Source organism: Arvicanthis niloticus, chromosome 1 (assembly GCF_011762505.2).
Source record: "Arvicanthis niloticus isolate mArvNil1 chromosome 1, mArvNil1.pat.X, whole genome shotgun sequence".
Taxonomy (NCBI): Eukaryota; Metazoa; Chordata; class Mammalia; order Rodentia; family Muridae; genus Arvicanthis; species Arvicanthis niloticus.
In genome coordinates, this window is record NC_047658.1 from 23752602 (window position 1) to 23759133 (window position 6532).

Here is a 6532-nt window from a genome sequence, read left to right on the forward strand (position 1 = left end):
TGGATGGGGAGTGTAGGTGGAGCTGTAATGAAAGAATCAAGTGGGATAGGGGATTAAAGAAGGAATGAAGGAGGGAAAATGAAGAGACAGCTAAAATTAAGTACCATTTAAGGGGTTGTTGGAAAACCTTATACAGTAGAAACTCCTAATGTGTATCAATAACATCAGTAACTACGGAGAAAGAAAGAAAGAAAGAAAGAAAGAAAGAAAGAGCCCCAACTAGACATCTCTCATCACTCATCATCTCTCATCATCTCTCATCTGAAGCTTCTGGTACTGGGAATGAGTTACATTTACTCGGGTTGTTGGTCAAAGCGATCCCATGGCAATACCCAAGCAACCCAGGCTGTTGACAAGGCTATAGGCTGCTCTATAAAACTGGTAACAGACCCCTTTACTGAACCCAACATTCATACAGTTCATTAAACATTAAGAAGCCAAGTTAGTCAACCTAGAGCTTTCACCACTATGACCTAATGGCCCTGGTATGAGGAGATACTCTAGTTGCTACCAAAGGAAAAAGGTAAACACCAACAAACATCTACAAACCCTTTGATTTACAATGGTATCTGGACTGTAAGGAATGCTAGGACAATGGTGACCAAAAGCTTGTGGGAGAAACCAAGCAATATCTGATTTGATTTAAGGCCCGGTCCACCCACCGAAACCCATACCTTATACTGCTTGGGTGACCAAGAAGCTAAAACTAGATAGTCCGGGGATTTAAGGGAAAACCCAAAGCTATTGTTCTACTTAAGCAGTATAGCAATGAAATAGTTCCTAATGACAATTCTACTATACTCATAGATCAATGCATTGCCAAACCATCATCAGAGATAATTCCTTCCCCAGCAAATGGAAACAAACACAGACCCACAGCCAGACAATACGCAGACAGTTAGAGACCTTGGAACTCTTAGGTCTAATTAAGATGGCTCCATCAAATCGTTCCTTTCAGGGTTCAGCAGACACTACAGAAGGGGTGGCAGAAAGATTATAGGAACCAGAAGCAATGGATGGCACTAAGGAATAAAGGCTTACTGAACACACAAGGACTAGAGCACTATGAGCTTACAGGAACTATAGCAGCAAACACAGGTTCCGTACAATTCCATACCAAAAAAAGATCAAGAACTGAAAGGGGAAGTGGAAACAAGTCCTCATCCCCAAGACAGAAGTTTTCTCCAACTGATAACCACATGTAAAGGGAAAAATGTAGCCTTCTACAAGGGAGTCTCACTAAGGAAACAAACTGCTTTAAGAGTAGAACTGATGCACTTCAGTAGCTGGCCAACAGAAAATGAACCCAGCGGCATTTTTGTGTAGGCCTTTTGTCTCTTAACATTGTGTCAGTGCATCTTTTCAAACGTGTAGGTCCTTTGTGTATACACACACACATACACACACACACACGCACGCACACACACATACTGTCATATACATATATATATTACGGAATTTTTCATTTGTGGTGTTCCGAGCCCCTCCGTGTCTCCTTCGCCCAAGAAAAAGACACGTGAGGCAGTGTTCGGGTGGTTACTACAACAAGGCTTTACTTCTTGTATAAGCAGAAGCAGAAAGACCCAAAGCCCAGGAAAGGCACTGCTATATGTACCCTAGACTGACGTGTTCACTTCTGATTGGCTGTTCACTCATCACCCCATATTATGCCCCGGGATGGGCAGTGACTTTGGCGCGCTTTTTGCCTTTTGCACCTGCGCAGTCAGTTGTTTACTAGTGGGAGGACAGGATGCCCGCGCCATCTTGTAATGGCGAATGTTGACACGCTCACTGTGGCTCCCAACATAGTGGGATTTCTGTGGGTACAAACATGTGTGCCTGTATTTATGTCTTAAACTTTTCCTTTGGCTCTTTTTGTTCTGTTGCTTGTTTTATTCTATTCTGACTGGTTTGTTTTTGCTTCATTTTATTGTATCATATTTTATTATTATTCTTCAGATGTCTGGGTTTTTTTAATAAGAAACAGGGGAATTGTGATTAGAATATATTTTATGAAAAAAATCAATATTCAATTAAATAAAATATAAAAATGGAGAGTAATCAATGAAAATCCCTAATGTCAACTTTGGTCTTCTGCATATACACCTACACATACATGTGCACTGCCACACATCCAACACTCACTGCCACACACTCAACACTCACTGTCACACACTTTATCCCTCCTCTGAAAAGAAATCAGAATATTCAGAACAATTCAGAATATTGACAAGGCAATATGCTCTAATGTAATTTCATTAGTCAGACTGGTAAATAAATCATATAATCCATTCCTAAGGGACAGCATTTGAATAAGATCTACTCACTAATAACAACACACACAGAGAGAGAGAGAGAGAGAGAGAGAGAGAGAGAGAGAGACAGAGAGAGACAGAGAGAGACAGAGAGAGACAGAGAGAGACAGAGAGAGACAGAGAGAGACAGAGAGAGACAGAGAGAGACAGAGAGAGACAGAGAGAGAGACAGAGAGAAATACTGGTCCAGAAGAATAAAATAGTAGAGACAAAAACTTGAGGCATGATGAAGCACAACAGAGCTCATATTAACAGTAGCCTCACAGTTTAAGAGGAACAAGATAAAGGTTATAAATGGTAGCACTCCCTAGTCGTAACAGCATTTGCATATTTTTTCAAGGAGCCTGGGGCTCCAGCTGGGATCCTGATGCTGGGAGGAGACTATGGTGTGTTAGTTCACAGTAAGCATTTTGCAAGCTCGCCCTGCCTGGCACAGAAACAAAGGATGTCTATTTGGAGAGAAACAGCATGCCTTTCTTCCTATAATCATCTTTCTCCTGTAGGACAGAACTCTATATAACCCCTTATTCTCAGAGGTTTCCCACCTTTACCTCATCTTCAGAATTGCATCAATAATCATTTTCCTGTGATGACACATTGTATTTGTGACCCAGCTCATCAGTGTTTCTATAGATAATTAAGCTTTTTTACTCTGCTCTATCATAGCAGCAATGTGTCAACAGGTTCCCCTGATTTGAAAGCCTCCCAATGCAGAGGTACCATAATTATGCATCCTGTTTTGACAGTATTGCTGCAGTCCTGGCACTTAGAGAGAGAGAGAGAAAATAGAAAGGAGTAAAAAAATTATTTTTAGTGTTTATGTGTGAAAGAGACACTAAATACCTGCCTATCTGGTGTTTATCAAGTAAGTGGGTTGGAATTGGGAAGTTTCTGTTGGGAATATGTGGGTAGGGATAAAATAATCCTTAGAAATGACTCGATTAATGTTTCAGCTGAAAAATAAGAATATTTTCAGAGATTAAGCCAGAAGAAGAAAAAAACCCAACAGGTGGACATGGCTTTTTGTTTGTTTGTTTGTTTGTTTAACACTTAGAAATCTGCTGCCATGTGGGTTGGGAAAATAGTTGAAATAAAAGGTACTTAAAACCTGCTAGGGATAAGCTAACAACTCAAAGAGTTGACTAAGGAAATTAGCTATAGCACCTCCCTTCCTCCTTTAAGAGTCCATGGTATATAAGAATATGAGGCATAAAACATATATCTAAAGACTTATAAATATAGACAAGAAAGTGATGTGGGTAACAGTTACTTAAAATGTTTCAGTGTTCATAGGCTGTTGTTAGGAATTATGCTGAATTAATAACTTCGTGGCTGTAAATTCTCAAACAACCATGATTTTGCTACCACTAATTAGTTAGCTAGGTTTCCAGTAAGTAGGTATGGTAACTCTCTTCTTGATTGGGTCTTACTTACATCCAATTAGAGAGCTGTTGGTTACCTCCAAGATATATATGCCACTCCTACACTTACAAAGGCTATCCTACCATTCTGGTTGTTGATGTAGTTCATAGGTAATGGTTATTTTTGGTAGTCATCTTGGCTGCATCTGGAATTAACTAAAACCCAAATGGTTGGGCAAGTTTGTGATTTTTTTTTCTTTTTTTTAATTTTTTTTATTTTATATTTTATTTACATTTAAGATGCCATCCCCTTTCCACATTTCCCCTCCCTAGAACACCCCTGTCCCATGGCCCCCTTTCCTTTTTGCTAGTATATGATTTTTTTAAAATGTTAATCAAAGGATTTATAAGTTTGGTAATGCTCAATCAGAAGCGTAACCCAATACCCAACCTAGATATAAAAACTATCTTTGACTGGTGGAGACATGTGAACATCTGCCTCCATGGCCCCTCTCTCTTTCTCTCTCTCATCACCTAGCTTCTCCTCTTCTTCATCTTCTCTCCTTGTTCCATCTCTTCCTCTCAGTACTCCTTCCCACTTAGCTCCTCCTACATATCATTCTTCCTGTTAAAGTAGAACTTTTCTCTCAAAATACAATTAGAGCATACTTATTCCTAATTGTACCAGTGAGGTATAAGATAGTCCTAATACCAGTCCATCATTCTGTTGACTAACCAGAACCTCTGTCATCTCTTCTAACTAAAGCACTTACTTTTGATCCTAGCTTTTTGGCTTTAGAATGAATGTCAGCTGAAAACCATCTACTCAGATCTTTTCTCTCAAAGTAAATAGCCAGGATTGGTTATGAGACTATAGGTCTTCAACCCCATCAGAAATCCAGAATGACTGAGTTAACTGAAGTTATGGGAAGCACTAAGCATAGCTTCTAAAAGTTAGCCAATTTATAGAGACCGCTGAACACCTGGAAAGCCCCTATACTACCGAACGTTGGAGCATCAAATCTTCAGCCTTCTGGCCCAGAATCATCTGACAGACCTTAGTGATGCAGGATTATTAAGTGCTGATTACTCTGTCTAGGCAGATATAATCAGTCGACTATTCTGCATGTGTGTCCTTTTCTGGACAGTAACTTGTCTATAGATGGAGAGAGGCAATTCTTGCCTAGTGGCTGTCACCACACAACTGGAGTATCTCCAAGGATGCTCAATTTCTTCTTAGAATCCACGACAGGAAGCTGTCAGGAGCAGACATGTCTCTAATCAAAATGAACATTAATATATAAATATTTGTAGCGTCAGTTCTATGGACTTCTGATGTTTTGAAAACCAACTATCCATGTAAGGTAACCTGGACTGTTGTCTGTTCACTCCTCTCAGCTATTTCTAAATAAAATATGGAAAACACCCTAACAATAAACTCAAAGCCATGAATTTGCTATAGTCCCTTAACGCATAGGTTAACCGTCCCAAATCAGTTAAAAAAAGTTAAAAAAGGGCTGGGTCTAGGCCTTGTATTCCTAAATGTGTTATACAGGCACAATGCCCATGAGAGTATCAATATTCATCTCATTTTTATATTAATAAGAGGCTCATACCAATGAAAACCTTAAATTTGAAATCAAAGTAAATTTTGTACCATTTAAGAAATTATAACTTCATCTTGATAATAATTATACAGATTTCTACCAATAGGTTATGGCTATGCAGTAAGTCCTAGCTAATCCCCCCTGTTCCAACAAAACCACTACTTTTCCCTAGAAAGACAGACCATTATTAACCACATTAGTCCCCAAGCTCAGGGAATAGGGGTGCTGACTCTTCTCTAACTTCTTCAAGCTGATTAAGGGCATTGAGATTTTAGAAGAGGGATGGGGGGAAGAGTAAGTTGATAAGCCTCTGATGCTGTGTCTTCACTGAATCCAGATGGAATTCCAGGACATCGGAGGTTTGGGCAGGTCTGCTCAGTATGCTTGATGAGTAGATACACCAAGGCTGTGTATTCTGCAATATACAATTCTCAGAACAAGTTTTAGTATCAAGAAAAAAATTTTCCCACCCCCAGGGGGCTGACATTTTTTTTTTTAAAGATGTTGGTTCTGACGACTTTTTTTTTCTGCTTGTTAAAATTGGTTGTAGTATTTACGTTTCAGATTTTATCCCCTTACCCTACTTCCTCCCACCACCCAGAAACCTCCTATCCCATCCCCCTCCTCATGCTTCTATGAGGCAGTGACCGCACCTACCCCCTCACTATCCCCTCCCCGCCCTCACATCACCCCCCCCCCCACTGTGTGTTCATTTTTTTTATGGGACCAAGAAACTCCTCTCCCACCTATGTCCGACAAGGCCATCCTCACCTACATATACCTCTGGAGTCTTGGGTCCCTCCCTATGTGTTCCCAGGCTGGTGGTTTAGACCCTGGGGGGCTCTGGTTGTTTGGTATTGTTGCTTTCCACCTGGGGTCACTAACCCTTTCTGCTCCTTCAGTCCTCTCACTAAGTTCTCCATTGGGAAACCCCTGATCATATCAGTGGTTAACTGTGAGCATTGTCCTCTAAGTGTGTTAGTCTTTGGCAGACCTCTAAGGAGACAGCTATATCATGTTCCTCACATCCAGCCATCCACAACAGTGTTTAGCTTAGGTGGCTGTACATGGGATGAATACCCAGGTGGAATGGTCTCCTAATGGCCCCTCCTTCAGTTTCTGTTCCATGTTTTGTTTCCCTATTTGCTCCCTTGAGCATTTTTGTTTCTCGTTCTAAGTAGAACTGAGGCATCCCCTCTTGGTCTTCCTTCTTCATGAGCTTCATGTGGTCTATGGGTTGAGTTTTCAC